The sequence below is a fragment of the Kogia breviceps genome, chromosome X (assembly GCF_026419965.1).
Source record: "Kogia breviceps isolate mKogBre1 chromosome X, mKogBre1 haplotype 1, whole genome shotgun sequence".
In the NCBI taxonomy this organism is placed as follows: Eukaryota; Metazoa; Chordata; class Mammalia; order Artiodactyla; family Physeteridae; genus Kogia; species Kogia breviceps.
Window position 1 is genome coordinate 92,182,669 of NC_081330.1, and position 21,014 is coordinate 92,203,682.

A 21,014-nucleotide genomic window follows, 5' to 3' on the forward strand; every position below is an offset into this window, starting at 1 on the left:
TTCACCTCAACAGTCTTTTACTTCATATAAATTTATGCTGGTTTGACTTTTCCTTTGAACGGGTTATAACATCTGCCTGGTTCTCTCATACTGTAGAAGTGACAAAGACTCTCCTTGACCAAACTTTGGTCAGGCTTCCCTGAGCCATCTTCTCAGCTAGGCCTTGATGTTGGCCCAGCATCCTTGAAGGGCTTGCATAGCCCCATTATAGCAAGAATCCTGCTAAGTCATTTTAGAGAGAATCCCCCACCCTTGAGATCCCATGGCCCTGGCCTGCCTCCAGCAAGAATCCCATTAGGTCGGTTTAGCAAGAAACCCCTTGATGTTTCCTCTTAGTAATTTTCCATCCACTGACCCCCCTCATTCTGCTCCTAGGCTATAAATCCACAGCTCTCTTTGATGTATTCGCAATTGAGCCCAGATCTACACTGAGGTCTCTTTTCCCCTAATGCAATAGTTCCTGAATAAAGCATGTTTTTACTGTTTTAACTACCATCAGGCTCTGGTTCTGTTTAATAGGAGTAAAATTAATTCTTTAGCATGTGTTTATTTTTATATCTATACGAGAGTCATGATTTTACCTTTCCTGATATCACCAAAGCTTATCTGTCATTTCTTCAAAGGAAAATTGATTCCATACATATCTCTTCCAGGAAATCTTTATGATGTGTTCCTTCAGTGCTGAACCAGTGCATATGTGATGAATGTGTGATATGTTGCCTTGTTCTTAGGAGGATTTACTATCCCACGTTAGACTGAGTTCCCAAGAATCCAGAGAGTCATGTGTTTCTTTGATATACCCAGACAAGGACCTTGCACAAGACTCTGGTGGAATTTATGTTCACAGAGATGGGCCTCCAGGGATGTTGGTCTGACAGCCACATCCACAAAGGCCCATGCTCTAAAGCTGAACTGTTTCATTGCCCTGGGCCCTCGGTCGGTCTTGGAATTCTTCCCCACACACAACACTTACTAAGGAGCTTGTTTGTCTAATTCCTTCCTACAGCAGATTAGAAGCAATGACCTAAAAGTGGGCTCTTAGAAACAGGAATGATGACAGAAGGGTAAGGTACAGCTGTGTGGAACTGAGGGAAGAGATTTTTAAAAGAAGTAAATCAAATAAAATGAACCACTATACTGCTGGCCAATTTCAAAAAATAGAAGTCCATAGAAAAGAGTTTGGAACTGTGTATAATATCCTCTGCTAAATGTAAGGCAAAGTATAATAAAATGTACCTCATATATATGAAATATTTGTATATATGGCATCTCTTCCATTCATTCATCAGATAGATTTGTTATTACTGAAAGATAGAAAATACATCCATATTATTGTTTGGTTAATATTATCATGAATCAGTACCAGCTAATACACTTTTATTAGACTCTAATAATTAGAATACTAGAAGAAACCCTGGTCTTCAGAAAAACAGCTGCTGAAGACATATCTTGTAGTCAGGAGCTATTGCTAGACCTCAACTATTGATGAGTTGTCTAAGGACAATGTCCCAGAGCTCCTGCTTTGGGGATTCAAGATGACAGCAGGTCTTTTCTTCCCCTAAGCAAGTCTTACAGCAAGCCTAACTTTGGGCATTCCTAACTGTGCTAAGCTCTTCCCATGAAAGCAAACTTCATTAAAAATCAGGGGCTATCATAAAACATCACTTAATCTCTGGCCCCTGCGGCCAAGGCTCATCTGCCTTGTTTCCATGGTGTAGAGCAGCAGCTAGACTGCTGGAAGCTACAGCAGACATCTTAGCCTCTCCCTGACCCTAAGGATTCCCTAGGGGTAGAAGCCTTACCACTTCAGAACAACACCCAACATTTGGCAGCTAGTCACATTGCCTCCTATGAAATTCTTCTAAGGTCTGCTTCACGCAAAACTGTTCAATGTTGCTCTAATCTAAATGCTGGTGTCCTACTTCCTCTGCAGAATGACTGAATCTCATGACTGTCTAGCAACCATTTAAACTCGAAGTCTTCTTCATCCTGACCTCACTAATGGTCCTTTACAGCAGTGGTTCTCAAAGTGTGGTCCCCAGTATCATCTGGTACTATTCAGAAATGCAATTCTTGGGGCCCACTCCAGATCTTCTGAATCAGAAACTCCAGGAGTGGCGTCCACCAACCCATGGTTTACTAAGTCCTCCAGATGATTCCGAGGCAAACTAAAGGTGGGGAACCACTGCCCTAGACAACCCTGATATGATGTTTGTTGATGGCTCATATCTTAAGAATAAATAGGGCTGGCTACGCTATAACTTCTGAATATTCTGCTATTGAAGTTGCTCCTTTGCCTACGGCTCACTCCACGCAAATAGCTGAATGACAGCTACATCACAAGCATGTCATTTTGCTAAAGATTTAAGAGTATACATCTGTACTAATAGATATATCTTTGGAGATGTTCAGGATTTCAGTACATTATGGAAACAAAGAGGTTTTCTAACTTCTTCAGCCACTCCATATAAAGTGGAAGAAATGTAATCATTTGTTGGAGACAATACAACATCCAACTGAAGTATCAGTTATAAAAGAAGTTACTTCTGGGCTTCCCTGGTGGTGCAGTGGTTGAGAATCTGCCTGCTAATGCAGGGGACACGGGTTCGAGCCCTGGTCTGGGAGGATCCCACATGCCGCGGAGCAACTAGGCCCGTGAGCCACAACTACTGAGCCTGTGCGTCTGGAGCCTGTGCTCTGCAACAAGAGAGGCCGCAATAGTGAGAGGCCCGCACACCGCGATGAAGAGTGGCCCCTGCTTGCCACAACTAGAGAAAGCCCTCACACAGAAACGAAGACCCAACACAGCAAAAATAAATTAATTAATTAATAAACCCCTACCCCAACATCTTCTTTTTTAAAAAAAGAAGTTATTTCTAAAGATAATACAGTAGGGACTTCCCTGGTGGCACAGTGGTTAAGAATCCACCTGCCAATGCAGGGGGACATGGGTTCAATCCCTGTTCCAGGAAGTTCCCACATGCTGCAGAGCAACTAAGCCCGTGCACCACAACTACTGAGCCTGAGCTCTAGAGCCCACGAGCTACAACTGCTGAGACTGCGTGCCACAACTACTGAAGCCCACGCACCTAGAGCCTGTGCTCCACAACAAGAGAAGCCACTGCAATGAGAAGCCTGCGCACCACAACGAAGAGTAGCCCTCACTTGTGGCAACTAGAGAAAGCCCACACGCAGCAACAAAGACCCAATGCAGACAAAAATAAATAATAAAAATAAATAAATAAATTTATTTTTTAAAAAAATATAATACAGTAGGTCCCCTACATAAGGACGAGGTCTGTTCTGAGAGGGTGTTTGAAAGTCTAATTTGTTCGTAAGTGCAACAAAGTTAGCCTTCGTACCCAATGAACACAATCAGCTATATAGTACTGTATTGTAATAGGTTTATAATACTTTTCACAAAAATAATACATAAAAAATAAACACAGGACTTCCCTGGTGGCGCAGTGGTTAAGAATCCGCCTGCCAATGCAGGGGACATGGGTTTGAGCCCTGATCCAGGAAGATCCCACATGCCGCGGAGCAACTAAGCCCTTGAGCCACAACTACTGAGCCTGTGCTTTAGAGCCTGTGCTCCACAACAGGAGAAGCCACCGCTGGCTGCAACTAGAGAAAGCCTGCACGCAGCAACAAAAGACCCAACGCAGCCAAAAAGAAAAAGAAAGAAAAGAAAAACACACACAAAAAAATAAAGAAGGCATTTTTAATCTTACAGTACAGAACCTTGAAAAGTACAGTAGCACAGTACAACAGCTGTCATCCAGGGGCTGACATCAAGTGAACAGCAAGAAGAGTTACTGACTAGAGGAGGGGGAGGAGGTGGGAGATGGTGGAGCTGAAGGATCGACAGCAATAGGAGACGGAGGGCAAGCTGCAATTTCACTCACACCTGACGTTGATGGCACAGGTTCTGGTTCCTTGCTGGATTCAATTCTATCTACCCTCTTGAAAAAAGGATCCAGTGATGTCTGGGTAGTACTGTACTAGCCACATCACCACTGCTTTTATGCTAGTTTCCGGATATCCTGGGTTTGAAATAAAGATAGAGTACTGCTGTACTCTATACAGTACTGTACAGTAAAGTACACAAAAGCACAACCACTTGTAGAGGATGAATGCACGTGACAATGTACACCAGACACGTGAACTAACTTACGTGATTGGACATGAGAACCCAAGCTCGCATCTTTGAAAGTTTGTAACTTGAAGGATCGTATGTAGGAGACTTATTGTATTTTTAAAGCAAAAGGGAATTTCCTAGCTGACTATTATGTAAAACAAGCAGTCCTTTCTGGTTTTGCTACCATACGTATTCTAAAGGCACTTGCTGAATCTGATTTCATGAATCCTGAAAAGCTTATTCAAATATGAAAATTGGCCCCCTCAGAAGGAAATAAATAATGGCCATCTCAAAACTGTCAAATATAAACAAACAGACTTAGAGAACGAAATTATGGTAATCGGGGGTGAACAGAGCGGGGAAGGGATAGATTGGGAGTTTGGAAATGACCTGTACACACTGCTATATTTAAAATAAAATGACTTTCCATGAAAAAAAATGTCAAATATATAATGGGCATTGGCATTGCCAAGATGCCTGCTTAATGCCGCCAGAGTCCATCTCCAGACCCTTACTGCTTTCTCTGTGAAATTATTCACAATGGTAATAAGTTATTTGTTCAAACTTTACAAAAATATTGGTGAAGAAATTTTACTCAAGGCAGGTGGCCAAATCTTGCCTTATCTGACATTATCATAACCCAGGAAAAGCTATAAAGAACCCCTGCCTCAAAAACCATTTGAACATTTCCAAATGGATTTCATTCAATTGCTCAAATCACAAAATTCTGAATAATACTGAAGGGTATTAAGATATGTCAAAATATGCCCCTTTGACATAAGGATTATTTGGAGCTGAAGGCAACTGAGAATCAACAGATGCAGAAAGAAGCCTTCTCAGAGATTCCCTTATCTATCTAAAAGCAGCAACTTTTGGAAACGAGGCTGCCATAAATTCCCTCTTCAGGGTGGGTCTAGTCCCAGGAGAGAGACCAAGAGTAAACCCACCATAAATGTCCTCTCCCAGGAAGTTTCAGCCATGAAGAAGACAGAAAGATGACTCAAACCTACATAAACAAATATCACAAACATATCTCCCATTTGTTCTCCTAAAAACCCATTTGTCTGTTTCCTAAAGAAACCTATTTGTTCTTCCCATTAGAGCCTTTTCTCTTCCCCCCACTGCCCTTTCCCTACTAAAGCATATAAGCCCCCAATTCTAACCACCTCCTTTGAGTGACTTATCACACAGCATTCCCTCCTGTCTGCACATTGCACATGGAAATAAACTTTTTTCTCTTGCCAATCTGTCTTTTGTCAGTTTAATTCACAAGCCAACTCCCCCCAACCCTGGTACTGAACTAAGAAGATAGAGGAAAAGTTTTTCCTCTCCTACAATACTTTAGTCATGGTTTGTTAGTTTTACACTTGGGTTGAAGCCTTCCCTTGCAAAAAGGCTAATACCGTGCTGCAAAACCAAAACAAAAAAAGAGAATAGATAAATTTTGTTTTTCCCACCTGGATAGTATATTATTACTCTCTAGTGATAGATAATCTCACTTTACAGGTGAAATACTTAAGCAGCTGTGTAAGGTATGCCCAATAAAACAAAAACTTGGGGCTTCCCTGGTGGCGCAGTGGTTGGGAATCCGCCTGCCGATGCAGGGGATACGGGTTCGTGCCCCGGTCCGGGAAGATCCCACGTGCCGCGGAGCGGCTGGGCCCGTGAGCCATGGCCACTGAGCCTGGGCGTCCAGAGTCTGTGCTCCGCAACGGGAGAGGCCACAACAGTGAGAGGCCCGCGTACCACAAAAAAAAAAAAAAAAAAAAAAAAAAAAAACTTCCTTGTCCACTTAACCCATAAAATTTTGGCAAAATCTTTTAAAATCTAAATCATCCCAATTTTCAGAAGAGTTTAATCTCCTCTGACTTAAAGTCTAACCATTAGCTCTAATGATAATGCACTCATCACCTCAAAATCCTCAGAGGGGACTTCCCTGGTGGCACAGTGGTTAAGAATCTGCCAATGCAGGAGACATGAGTTCAATCCCTGATCCAGGAAGATCCCATATGCCACGGAGCAACTAAGGCCATGCGCCACAACTACTGAGCCTGCATGACACAACTATTGAAGCCCATGGGCCTAGAGCCCATGCTCCCTAACAAGAAAATTTCCGCAACGAGAAGCCCGTGCACCGCAAGGAAGAGCAGACCCTGCTCACAGCAACCAGAGAAAGCCCGCACACAACAGCGAAGACCCAGCGCAGCCAAAAATAAATAAAATAAATTAAAAAAAAATTTGTTCCCCTATAATATGCACCCAGGGGTATGTGCAAGCTGATGTCAATGACACCATAAACAACAGAGCTGTGCCTTTTCAATGTGCACTCCTGGGATTTTCTTTTTGTGTAATCAAATGGATCTCCTGTGCTTGTCACATTAAAATATGCCATACACTTTGGTTAAACTCATTCAGTCTTTCCAAGCATTCAAAACAGAACCTCCCAGTGCTCTCATTTTATTAACATTGTGACATTTTATCTTATCAAGAGGTATCTAAGACAGTATTTCACTGATTTGTACAAGGATTTAAACTCTGGCTAGGAGTTCCTGAACTAGATCATGTTATCCATAATCTATATTAGACTCTGGCTCAAATAACAAAAGAAATAGCTCAAGCATTAGAAGTACAACAGCCCAGCATAAACTTATCAGATAGAAGTTTTGTTTGCTCACCAGCCGAGGTGGAGTCTGGGCAATGGGTAACACATCTTGTTGTACTTGAATAAATACCTTAGGAGACATGGAAAAATCAATCCAATATTTCAAAAGCCACTTGCTTACCTAATATTGACCAAATTAATCCTTGCGAATTGCACTCTTGGTTGGACTTAGGCAAACTAAGACATGGGACATGAAGTGGATTCCAATATTTCTTCTTCTTCTCATCATCCTTAGGCTTTTTGCCCCCCTGCACTGTCTAACATCCAGGTTCTTAAAATGTTTTTGCACAACCATGATCCCAAAGCAACAGTTAACTCATGATCAGCATCAGAAGGAACCTGCAGCCCTCATGGTCAACCCAGCTTGGTTGCTGAATGACTGAGAGGGCTCATTGAGAAATCCTGGGAAAGTTGCTGATGCAGGAGCTGAGATGGAGGTGTTAACTGAAGACAGTGAAAAATGTAGTATAGACCTAGCCTGTCACACACTGCTCAGAGTTAAACTCCCAAGGTCTTCTGGGGAATCCATAAACAACCAAACTGCTTTTTTTGAGGACCCAGTCTGCTGCCCAAGTGCAGAGCACCCCACTTGGCCCTTTGCTGGTGGCCAGCTCACTCAACAAGAGGAAAACAAAGTTTACCATTTCCAATTAACAGCTGTGGTTTTCCTTCTTTCCTCTCTCATCTTTCTTGTAGGTAAATTCTTTGTTAGATAAAATCAATCTATTGAGGGTTTTTTTGTATTCAAGTAAATAAATATGATAATAACAGTGTCTATGAGTTCTTCTTTGACATATGTTACCTAACTTCTATGAGCCTCGGTTTCCTCATCTTGTAAAATGGGAATGCGCAGAACACACACAGAGAAAATTAAGTTAAATCACTAAGTGCCAGTGCCCAGCACTGCATCTGGCACATATGCAGAAAAGCTGCCTTCCCAGGTGAAGTTGATGATGAAGGCGGTCAACAAGCATTACAGATAGGAAGGCGCTTCAGCGAAATGCTTGGTGGAATGAACCATCCTGTGTGTTAAGCTACCTGTTCTGGGGAAGATACAAAAGGACAGACAAGATCCCTTCCTTTAAAGAAATAGAGGATGCGTTGGGGAGATAAAATACACACATGAACTAATAGTTCATGAACATGGCTATGGTGGACTTTAACAATTTGAATAAACTGTGAAAGGCAAAGGAGGGCGAGGGTACTTAATACAAGAATGCGTGAAAACCTTCAGTTATATAAAATTGCTGTGCCTCAGTTTCCTCAACTGTAAAATAGGAATAACAATACATACTTCAGAGAGTTCTGTGCTTTAAATGTGATAACAGATGAAAAGCACTTAGCAAAGTGCCAGTATAAAGCAGGCAATATATAGTAGTTGTTAGCATTGTGATTTTGGTTATCTATTGTTAATATTGCCTTTCTATGCTTCATTCTCTCACATTCCCCTCCTACAACCATGTTGCAAAACACCACTGTGCTCCCAGTTTCAAAAACATTCCCTGATTTTTCTGGCTTCTACCTTTGTTTATGCCGAAGGTACCATCACTCCCTCCCCAGACTCAGACCCCTCCCAAACACATGCAGAACTCATCTACCTATCACAGTCATTCTCAGCTTTCAAGGTCAAAGGTGAATCGGGAAAGAATTGCCAGATTCAGTCGGCCACCATTCAACACATTTTTTACCTTTACATAGCACTCTTCATGGACAGCATTGTATTACAATTGCTTTTGCAGACAAAAGCCTCTAATTGGTTTATGAGTCAAGCATGCTGCTTTACTAACCTTTGAGTTCCTTAGGGCCAGCCAAAACAAGACAAGCGGTAGGTGTTGACTGAAAAAAGAAAAAGCACAACCTAAAAAGTGAGAATTAAGTTTTATTTGGCAGACAAAACTGAGCACTTAACCCCGGGACACAGTCTCTCGGATAGCTCTGAGGGACAGCTCTGAAGGGGTAAGGGAGGAGCCAGGACATATAGGAGTTTATGCAACAAAGACCAGGTAGTTGGAACTTTAAAAGATTACTGTTAATCAAAGAAAACCAGACATCTCAAGTTTAGGAATTTAGTGTTTTTCTATGTCTGGGGAGATGCAAGAGACTGGGCTCACTGAGATCATTCCTTTGATATGCACCTCAGCTATCTGGGGCCAGTATCCTGTGCCTTCTGTATCGTTGGGCAGTGGCTGCAGTGACTGAGGGCTTGGCAACGGGCAGGGCAGCCCATTTGTCTCCATCCTGAGTTCCCTCCAGGCTCACTGTCCAGGGTAGCTGTAGTGGCTTGATGGCTGCAACATCCTTTGTTTACTGATATGGCAGGCAACATTTTTTTCATTGACACAGGCTAGCTAGACCCCCGAAGCCAGAAATTTTTGATTTGGGTTCTCCAAGATAAAAGCCAAGTATCTCCCCCTGCTTTTAGAGTCCATTTGGATTCTGCATTGCAAAGGTAGGCCATCAGATGAACTGATCTATGAATGAGAACCAACAATCTGACAATATGCGTTAATTGTGAGTCCTTATGGCATTTTGAACAATAAACCTTTTTGGTGACTGAAACCCCTGACAATGGTAATTCATAATTTCTGGATTGTATGTGTTCTGGTGCACATGTAAGTCCAAATGCCACAAATCTCTGTGTTGGGTGGCTTCCTGCATGTTTTTCAAGCTTTCAAAACCTACAGTAACCAAAGCATATTCAGCTCTAGCTTGGGCTGAGATAAGAACTTTCACTGTATAGGAACATTTGAGGATTCTTTTTAAACAAAAGCCGTGTTCCCCTTGGATGAATTGAATTCCTCAATCTTGCAGTGAAATATTGCATTTGTCAGTTTTGATTTATTGTTTCTTTAAACATCACATCTTCCTTTGCATGTTTATTAGTTTCATTAAAGATAGTCTGGGGCTTCCCTGGTGGCGCAGTGGTTGAGAGTCTGCCTGCCGATGCAGGGGGCGTGGGTTCGTGCCCCGATCTGGGAGGATCCCACGTGCCGCGGAGCGGCTGGGCCCGTGAGCCATGGCCGCTGGGCCTGCGCGTCCGGAGCCTGTGCTCTGCGAAGGGGGAGGCCACAACAGTGAGAGGCCCGCGTACCACACACACACACAAAAAAAGATAGTCTGCTTATCTCTTTCAAAGGTGAAGAAAGGTTCAGTGAGGGGACTTTGGAGCCCCTGTAGGGTCTCCTTCCTCTCTGCTGAGTCTTTCCAGCTGCTTCCCTTCCACTGGCTGCATCAAAAAACAAACCAACAAACCTCTTCCAGCTTTTGCCATGGAGTTTATGAAAACATATATTAAATCTAACAACTTTGGTTACGGTGTTCAAGCATTAGTGGTGATAAATGACTTATCTTGCTGACAAATGTGGTTCATGAAGATCGACACTTACCTTGGGCACTTGGGAAAGATAAACACGATAATCCAAAAGACTCCTGTGCAGTCATAGGAAGCTGGAGCAATCTGGCCAGGACAAAAATAAATCAGCAATGAAGCCTACATGAATCTCCAGGGACCTGGGCGACTGAATTAATATTACTCAGATTGAAGAGCAGAGGAAACTGGCAGCAGAGACCGTTGAAACAACTGTAATTAACACACACGGAGAAAAGGGCTTTTAGAATGGAATGCTTTGTATTGTCTGGGGCTAAAACCCAGACAATAATTTGAAAGTCCCTCAGCTTGATAAAGGCAAATCAAAGCATGTATTGATTGGAGAATAAACTCTGGTCTGGTACATAAACACAACAAAACAAAACAGAAAACAGAAAAGTCATTTAATTGACACTTTGCAAACCAGAGGGCCCAGCTGAGCAGAATTATTTAGCAGCCTTATTTTGAGAATGCCAGTATCTGATACCGCTTTCTGAGTCTCTATGGACTTACATTTTTATATATGCTCAGGGTTCCAGATTAGCAAAACACAATTTTGCAATATTTGGGATACAGTTATGCTTAAAAATTGTTTGTTGTTTATCTGAAATTCAAATTGAACTGGGAATCCTATATTTTATCTGGAAACCCTACTGTGGAAATAAAGAAAACCCAAATGAGAATAAAAAGAGGCTATTTATTCAGGGCTTGCTATAGCAAGGGAGGCAGCCATCATCACTTGTGCTTGACAGAGACTCAAAGGCAGACAGGGGAGTGGGAAAGCTTTATAGTGATAAAAGGAAAGATTTCAGGTATGCCTTGTGGAAATAAATGAAGATCAACCAAATGAGAAGAGCAAAGGCTATTTATTCTGAGCTTGCTATAGCAAGGGAGTCAGACACTGTTACTTTCATTTTGGCAGAGACTCAAAGGCCAGCAGAGAAATAGGAAAGCTTTATAGTGGAAAAACGGGAAGGCTTTGGGTGTGTCCTGATTGGAGGCTGGTGGTGTGGGGAACCTCGAGACAGGCTAACTGGGAGCTGGGCATCCTATGTGATTGGTTAGGGCTGCCTATTTGGCTTTCTACTGTTGGTCCTAAATTGGAAGCAGGGACGAAAATTAGGGAAGCTGTCAATTATTAATCAAGTCCTTGCCATTTGGGGCTGATTATTACAGAAGCTTAGCTTCCTGGGCTGTCACTAGAGATAGCAATCTGGCTTCCTACAAGTCTAACTTACAGCCGGCTGGCTTCCTGGGCTGGTTATTGTAGATAAGGGGTTGACTTCCCCTGGGCAGGTTGCTGCAGGTTGTAGGTCAAAATTCTATTTTTACATATGGTGTGACCATTGTCCTTTTGTATATTTAGTCTCTCAGGCCTGATTGGAGGCTGTTGACAGGGGAAGCTGAAGGTGCACTAATGAGAAGCAGGGCATCTTATGTGATTGGTTTGGGGAACAGATATTGCTTTCTCTGTTTGGTCCTGAGTTAAAGCTGGCAGTAATTGATAAAATCCTGATGTTTTAGGGCCAATTGCTGCAGAGGTTGTGGTTTGGCCTGCCCAGTAGGTTGCAACAGAGGTGGTAATTTGGCAAAGGAACTGAATAGACAGTTCTGCAAAGAATTAGTACCAATGACCAACAAGCACATGAAGAGATGGCCAACAGCCTTAGTCATCAGGGAAAATGCAAATCAAAACCACAATGAGAAAGCACTTCATACCTACTAGGATGGCTAGAATTAAAAAGACAGATAATAACAAGTGTCAATGAAGAGGTAGAGAAACGGGAATGCTCATACATTGCTGGTGAGAATGCAGAATGATGCAGCTGCAGTAGAAAACAGTTTAGCAGTTCCTCAAAAGGTTAAACATAGAATTCCCATATGATCCAGCATTCCACTCCTAGAGATACACCCAAGAGAAATGAAAATATATATCCACACAAAAAATTGTACACAAGTGTTCACAGCAGCATTATTCACAATCGCCAAGAAGTGGAAATAGGGATGCAGTGTACTTCGCCCCACTTCTGCACACGGCCCGCCTGAGCTGAGGTGCTGGCGGCAGCCATTCTGCACTAGGAACTCTGGTCAGAAGAGTCAGGTGCAAGGCCTGCACATGGCCCCCTGTGAACAAGTGAAACCCGACTAAGCACAAAGGAAAAAAAAAGCCATCTCAGAGCTGTGACTATTTTCAAGGCTACTGTTTTTCTCTGTGTAACACTGCCTGTGAGACAAAACAAGGAAGAAGCAGGTGATTCTAATGTGCAGCACAGGAGAGCCACTGCAGGCCAGCTTCTCCAATTGTGAAGGCACTCCAGCCGTGTGGCTCACAGGGTCTTGGTGCTCTGGCCGAGTGTCAGGCCTGAGCCTCTGATGTGGGTAAGCCGAGTTCAGGACGTTGGGCCACCAGAGACCTCCCAGCCCCATGTAATATCAATCAGCAAGAGCTCTGCCAGAGATCTCCATCTCAACGCTAAGACCCAGCTCCACTCAATGACGAGCAACCTCTAGCGCTGGATACCCCATGCCAAACAACTAGCAAGACAGGAACATAACCCCATCCATTAGCAGAGAGGTTGCCTAAAATCATAATAACTTCACAGACACCCCAAAACACACCACCGGACATGGTCCTGCCCATCAGAAAGACAAGACCCAGCTTCATCCACCAGAACACAGGCACCAATCTGCTCCACCAGGAAGCCTACACAAGCCACTGAACCAACCTTACCCACTGGGGGCAGACACCAAAGACAACAGGAACTACAAACCTGCAGCCTGTGAAAAGGAGACCCCAAACACAGTAAGTTAAGCAAAATGAGAAGACAGAGAAATATGCAGCAGATGAAGGAGCAAAGTAAAAACCCATCAGAGAAAACAAATGAAGAGGAAATAGGCAGCCTACCTGAAATTACTCATTCAGAGTAATGACAGTAAAGATGATCTAAAATCTTGGAAATAGAATGGAGAAAATACAAGAAAAGTTTAACAAGGACCTAGAAAAACTAAAGAGCAAACAAACAATGATGAACAACACAATAAATGAAATTAAAAATTCTCTAGAAGATGTAAGACCGGACACTATAAAACTCTTAGAGGAAAACATTGGAAGAACACTCTTTGACATAAATCACAGCAAGATCTTTTTTGACCCACCTCCTACAGTAATGGAAATAAAAACAAAAATAAACAAATGGGACCTAATGAAACTTGAAAGCTTTTTGCACAGCAAAGGAAGCCATAAACAAGATGAAAAGACAACCCTCAGAATGGGAGAAAATATTTGCAAACGAATCAATGGACAAAGGATTAATCTCCAAAATATATAAACAGCTCATGCAGCTCAATATTAAAGAAACAAACAACCCAATCCAAAAATGGGCAGAAGACCTAAATAGACATTTCCCCAAAGAAGACATACAGATGGCCAAGAAGCACATGAAAAGCTGCTCAACATCACTAATTATTAGAGAAATGCAAATGAAAACTACAATGAGGTATCACTTCACACCAATTAGAATGGGCATCATCAGAAAATCTACAAACAACAAATGCTGGAGAGGGTGTGGAGAAAAGGGAACCCTCTTGCACTGCTGGTGGGAATGTAAATTGATACAGCCACTATGGAGAACAGTATGGAGGTTCCTTAAAAAACTAAAAATAGAATTACCCTATGATCCAGCAATCCCACTACTGGGCATATACCCAGAGAAAACCATAATTCAAAAAGATACATGCACCGCAATGTTCATTGCAGCACTATTTACAATAGCCAGGTCATGGAAGCAACCTAAATGCCCGTCAACAGACAAATGAATAAAGAAGATGTGGCACATATATACAATGGAATATTACTCAGCCATAAAAAGGAGTGAAATTAAGTCATTTGTTGAGACATGGATGGATCTAGAGACTGTCATACAGAGTGAAGTAAGTCAGAAAGAGAAAAACAAATATCATATATTAATGTATGTATGTGGAACCTAGAAAAATGGTACAAATGAACCAGTTTTCAGGGTAGAAGTCGGCGGGGTGGTGGGGGTGGTGGTGTGATGAATTGGGCAATTGGGATTGACACGTACACACTGATGTGTATAAAATTGATGACTAATAAGAACCTGCAGTATAAACAAACAAAAACAACTAATACTAAACTTTTGGGGGGTTATTTGTATGGAAATATGTTAATATAAATGTTGTAGATATTACATGAAATTTCTAAAAATCTTATATGTTCTGGTATAATGTTATAAGTCATAATTCTAGTTATTACTTTAAAATGTATATCTCAGAAATAACTAAATTTCCTTGTCAATTGCATTATTATGAACTTTCATCAAATCTTTAACTGTGGTCATTTTTAAGTCTTTTGTCATTTACAGACAGTTCTGGGTGTACGCTGATGCATTTGCAAAATTCCTATCAAAGGGTTTTATCTTCAAGGAATTCATGGAAAAGACTCTGACAAGTACAGGGTTTTGGTAACTGACTATACTGCTGAACTGAATGAATAAGCATTTTCAGAACTCTAATGGAAAACTGATGAATTCATAAATGTGCTAACAAAAGATCAAGATTTAAAAAAAATTAATTACATGGGACTGAGTGAACTGATGAGGATGATTATAATTTATGTGACTTTCTGTTTGAATAAAAAAAATCCCACAAGGACTCAGAGGCAAAAAATATACAAATCAATTTTCACTGCAAAGTAAAGGAGCTGTTACAGGGGAGGATTACTGGACTGAATGTCCATATTATGATATAGTATGAGTGTGTTTTGTGTTTGGTAACTGCAATCATTGTTGCTTTTGTTGTGGTCATCCATTTACAATGCTTGGTGTCAGTTTATCTCTTGTAAACATAAAATACAGTGTGTGTGCATGAAAAAAAATAATACTTGGTAATGAGGGAGGTGAGAAAAAAAAGAAAACAACCAAGTGACCTTTGACAAGTGAATGGATAAAGAAAATGTACTGTGTATAAATAGACAATGAAATATTATTCAGCCATTAAAAGAAGGAAACCTTGCTGTTTGCGAAAACGTGAATGGACCTGGAGGACATTATGCTTATAGAAATATACCAGACAATGAAAGACAATGTATGATCTCATGTATAGGTGGAATCTATGTAAATCAAACTCATAACACCATAAATTAGAACTGTAGTTGTAAGGAGTAGGTGGTGGAGAAAGTGGAGAGATATTGGTGAAGGGTACACTTTCAGTTAAAAGATGAAAAAGTTCTAAGTAACTAATACGTATCATGTTGAATATAGTTAATAGTGCTGTATTGTTTTTTTGCTATCTAGTATGAGAGATCTGCTTGTGTTCTCAACACCCAGACACACAAATAGAAACTATGTGAGGTGACAGCTAATTAACTTGATTGTGGTAATCATTCACAATGTCTATGTGTATTAAATCATCATTTTGGACATCTTAAAGAAACCTTCAAATTTTACCATCTAAATATATGCAGTTTTGTGAATCACACTTCAATAAACTGGAAAAAAGGGAAAAAAAAACAAACAAAAAACCCCAAAATGGGCAGAAGACCGAAATAGACATTTCTCCAAAGAAGATATACAGATTGCCAACAAATGCATGAAAGAATGCTCAACATCATTAATCATTACAGAAATGCAAATCAAAACTAAAATGAAATATCATCTCACAGAGGTCAGAATGGCCATCATCAAAAAATCTACAAACAGTAAATGCTGGAGAGGGTGTGGAGAAAAGGGAACCCTCTTGCACTGCTGGTGGGAATGTAAATTGATACAGCCACTATGAAGAACAGTATGGAGGTTCCTGAAAAAACTACAAATAGAACTACCATACGACCCAGCAATCCCACTACTGGGCATATACCCTGAGAAAACCATAATTCAAAAAGAGTCATGTACCAAAATGTTCATTGCAGCTCTATTTACAACAGCCAGGACATGGAAGCAACCAAAGTGTCCATCAACAGATGTATGGATAAAGAAGATGTGGCACATATATACAATGGAATATTACTCAGCCATAAAAAGAAACGAAATTGTGTTATATGTAGTGAGGTGGATGGACCTAGAGTCTGTCATACAGAGTGAAGTAAGTCAGAAAGAGAAAAATAAATACTGTATGCTAACACATATATATGGAATCTAAAAAAAATTAAAAATGGTGCTGAAGAACCTAGGGGCAGGACAGGAATAAAGATGCAGACATAGAGAATGGACTTGAAGACACGGGGAGGGGGAAGGGTAAGCTGGGACAAAGCGAGAGAGTGGCATGGACATATAAACACTACCAAATGTAAAACAGATAGGTAGTGGGAAGCACCCACATAGCACAGGCAGATCAGCTCAATGCTTTGTGACCACCTAGAGAGGTAGGATAGGGAGAGTGGGAGGGAGACGCAAGAGGGAGGGGATATGGGGATATATGTATACGTATAGCTGATTCACTTTGGTATACGGCAGCAACTAACACAACAATGTAAACCAATTATACTCCAATAAAGATGTTTAAAAAAATAAATCTGTAACAAAAACCATAGCAGAAACAAAAATGATTATTTAAACGGAGAAAAGTATCACATTTTTTCCTCAGAACCAATAAATGAGTTTCAATTAATCATTACAAAAAAAGTTAAAATAGCCTAAATATCCCTCAGCTGATGAATGGATAAACAGAATGTCGTATATCATTATATTATTCAGCCATAATAAAGAATGAAGTACTAATACATGGCACTACATGGGTGAACCTTGAAAACATTATGCAAAGTGAAAGAAGCCAGGCACAAAGGACTACATATTTTATGATTCCATTTATATGAAATGGCCAAAATAAGCAAATCCATAGAGACAGAAAATAGATTAGTGATTGCCAGGGCCTGGGAGGAGGGAAGAAGGGGAAATAACTGTTAATGGGTACTGGGTTCTGGGTTTCTTTAGAGGAGGATGAAAATGTTCTACAATTAGGTAGTAGTGATGGTAGTACAACTTTGTGAATATACTAAAAAAAACCCCACTAAATTGTACAGTTTTTAAAAATCCTATAATTCCCTTTAGGGGCACATTTTCTAGTTATCTTTTGTGATGAGTGAAGCATATCTTTTAACTTTTGAAGCCTTCCTGAATGTACATCCTTCTGGACACCTGTACAAAATGGACCTTCTTCATGTTTCTTGTCTTTGTCCCATGTTCTTCTGCAGACACTACTTCAATGTCTTCTATCTTGGTATCTTAGTCCATTAATTATGACTGCCAAAAGGTGATGGAGGCCCAAATAGAGGAGTTGAGAATGTATCATGGGCCACTTTGTGTAATAACCTATTTCAGGTCATATTGTAAGGACTACAAAATAACCTAAATTTAGGAATTATGTTTTCTTCTTTCCTTCTCTTCTGCTTTCCTCTATGGACTGAGAAAATGTAATTGTCATAGCCTCTGGGTAGTTTTAATCACATGAAGTAAACCCAGAGACCCAAAATTGCAGTTCTAATGCCCTTTAGCTCTCTCTGCTTCACCATCTACAAATATGTAGCTTGTGCTTGATTTCTCTCAAGCAAGGCTTCCCAAAAGTGTCTGATCTACCAATCTCCAATAAATGGGTTGACTTGAAGATGGTAAGAGCTTCATGTTTTACCCTTCTCACTGCCGCTAACATATTACCAAAGATCTACTGTTAATATATGTTCTAAACCAGCCATCCTCAACCCTAAATACACATTCAAATAACCTGGGAAATAAGTTTTGAATATTGATGCCAGAACCCCAGACCCAATTAATTGGTATAGGTTGGGGCCTGAAAATTGATATTTTTTAAAAGTTCTCCTGGGCAACTCCAGTGGGCAGCTAGGGTTGATGAAAACTGCACTAAGAAAGACTTGAGTATTTCTTAAATTTAAATTTACTAGTTATATTTTTATCAAGCAATATAGATATAAAGTTCTAAAAGCCAAATGGTACTTACTACAAAGCTTTTTAAGAAAGAAATTTCTTGCTCCACCCCTTCCCATCCCTGATCCTCATTCCCCAGAGGCAACCACATTCAACTCTTTTTAAAAAAATAAATTTATTTATTTATTTATTTTTGGCTGCATTGGGTCTTTGTTGCTACGCACGGGCTTTCTCTAGTTGAGGCGAGCGGGGGCTGCTCTTCATTGCAGTGCACGGGCTTCTCACTGTGGTGGCTTCTCTTGTTGTGGAGCATGGGTTCGAGGCACGTGGTCCTCAGTAGTTGTGGCACACGGGCTCAGGAGTTGTTGGGCACGGGCTTAGTTGCTCCACAGCATGTGAGATCTTCCCAGACCAGGGCTTGAACCTGTGTCCCCTGCATTGGCAGGCAGATTCTTAACCACTGTGCCACTATGGACGCCCCATAGTCAATCCTTTTAACTATTCCCTTAAATTATTTACATCTTTTATCATTATACTGATATTTCTTATTTATTTTCAATTTTATTTATTGTGAGTTGACTTCCTACTACAGAAGACAATGATCTACCTCTCCTCTTCCAGCATTCTGCACACAAAAGTTTCCCTTCCACCTTCCCAGCATAGTTATAACATGGTTTGGGGTTAAAGCAATATTCAGTTTTGACATATTTATGACTATGTAAATATAATAAAATGGCAGACTTAAGCCCTAACCTATCAGTAATTACCTTAAATAGAAACAGTTTAAGTTCACCAATTGAAAGAGATTAGCAAAGTGGATTAAAAAATTTAATCAAACCATATCCTGTCTACAAGAAACTCACTTTGAATACAACCACAGAAAAGTAAAAGAATGGAAATATATGTACAACACATTATGTCTTTTTAAAAAGTAGAACTGACTATATTAACATTAGACTCCAGAGCAAAGAAAATTACTAGAAACAAAGAGGGACATTACATAATGATAAAAGGATCAGTTCATCAAGAAGAGATATTGAGGCAGAAAAAGCATCTGCAATATCCAACATTCATTCATGATTTAAAAAAAAAAGAAACCCTCAAAAAACTAGAAATAGAAGGAAATTTCCTCAGCTTGGTAAACAGTACTTACAAAAACTTACAGTTAATATTGTATTTAATTGTGAAAGACTGAATGCTTCCCCTCTAAGATCAGGAACAAGGCAAGGATGTATGCATCTCACCACTCTCATTCGACATTCTACTGGAAGTTCTAGCCAATGAAATAAGACCCCAAAAATAGAATAAATAAAAGAGATACATATTTTTTAAAGGAAAAAATAAAACTGTCCCTATTTGCAGATGTCTATACTGCAAGAAATTCTAAGGAATCTAAAACAAAACAAAACCCTCCTAGAACTTATGAGTTCAGCAAGGTTTCAGAATACAAGATCAACACTTAAAAATCAATCGCATTTCTATATGTTAACAACATACTTGTGGAAACAAAAATTAAAAACACAATACCAGAGATTTCCCTCGTGGCACAGTGGTTAAGAATCTGCCTGCCAATGCAGGGGACATGGGTTCAATCCCTGGTCCGGGAAGATCCCACATGCCGCGGAGCAACTAAGCCCATGCCCAACAACTACTGAGCCTGCATGCCACAACTACTGAAGGCCACGTGCCTAGAGCCTGAGCTCCACAACAAGAGAAGCCACCACAATGAGAAGCCCGTGCACCACAACAAAGAGTAACCCCTGATTGCCTCAACTAGAGAAAGCCCATGGGCAGCAATGAAGACCCAATGCAGCCATAAATAAATAAATTTTTATATATTTTTTAAAAATACCATTTATGGTGTGTGCTAAAGAAAATTAAATAGATATAAACCTAAAAGCATGTACAGGATCTGTTTGCTGAAAATTACAAAACGCTGATGAGAGGAATCAAAGGCCTAAATAAATGGAGAAGCATGTTCATAGATTGGAAGACTGAGAATATTGTAGATGTCAATTCTCTCCAAATAGTTCTATAGGTTTAATGCAATTCCTACTGAAGTTTTTTTTGTAGACACAAACAAGCTTATTCTAAAATGTATATGGAAAGGTACAAGCCCTAGAATAGCAATACTAAAATAAAATTTTAAATAAGACATACCTAATTTTTAATTTTTAAAATATTAAATTGGGCTTCCCTGGTGGCACAGTGGTTGAGAGTCCGCCTGCCGATGCAGGGTACACGGGTTCGTGCCCCGGTCCGGGAAGATCCCACATGCTGCAGAGCGGCTGGGCCCGTGAGCCATGGCCGCTGAGCCTGCGCGTCCGGAGCCTGTGCTCTGCAACGGGAGAGGCCACAATGGTGAGAGGCCCGCGTACCGCAAAAAAAAAAAAAAAAAAAAAAAAAAGAAGAAGAAGAAGAAGAAATGACAAGTTACAGACTGGGAGAAAATATTTGCCAGCCACATACCCAGTGACGGCCTTATATCTAGAATATATAAAGAACTCTCAGAACTCAACAATAAAAAAAAGAAAACAATCCAACTAGAAACTGGGCAAAAGACATGAACATTCATTTCACCAAAGAGGAGATACGGATGGCAAATAAAAACAATATCTGAAAAGATATTGAACACCACTATCCATTAGGGAAATGTAGATTAAGACTGCAAAGAGATATCAGTTGAAATAAAAACTAGTGATAAATAACAAATGCTGGTGAGGACACAGACAAATTGGATCTCTACACATTGCTAGTGGGAATGTAAAATGGTGCAGCCAGTCTGGAGAAGAGTTGGGGGTAGAGTGAATATGTAGAAAGAGGTATTATTAGGGGATTCTTTTGTGGTGATGGGAAGCACTTCTGTATCTTGCTTGTGGTAGTGGCATAGAACCACACACAGACTCACACACACACACACACAGGGTTTTTTTTAATGGTGAAAACTGA

General features: G+C 40.5%; 1 long non-coding RNA gene across 1 annotated transcript; it reads right to left on the minus strand.

Annotated features, from left to right (window-relative positions):
• Positions 1-1,236: 1,236 nt before the first annotated feature.
• LOC136793420 (uncharacterized) lies at positions 1,237-20,301 on the minus strand. The gene is made up of 4 exons (XR_010838658.1): positions 20,226-20,301; positions 10,190-10,383; positions 8,591-8,639; positions 1,237-1,304 (listed from the first exon to the last, which is right to left on the minus strand). It is a non-coding gene; the product is annotated as an uncharacterized lncRNA (long non-coding RNA).
• Positions 20,302-21,014: the final 713 nt, after the last annotated feature.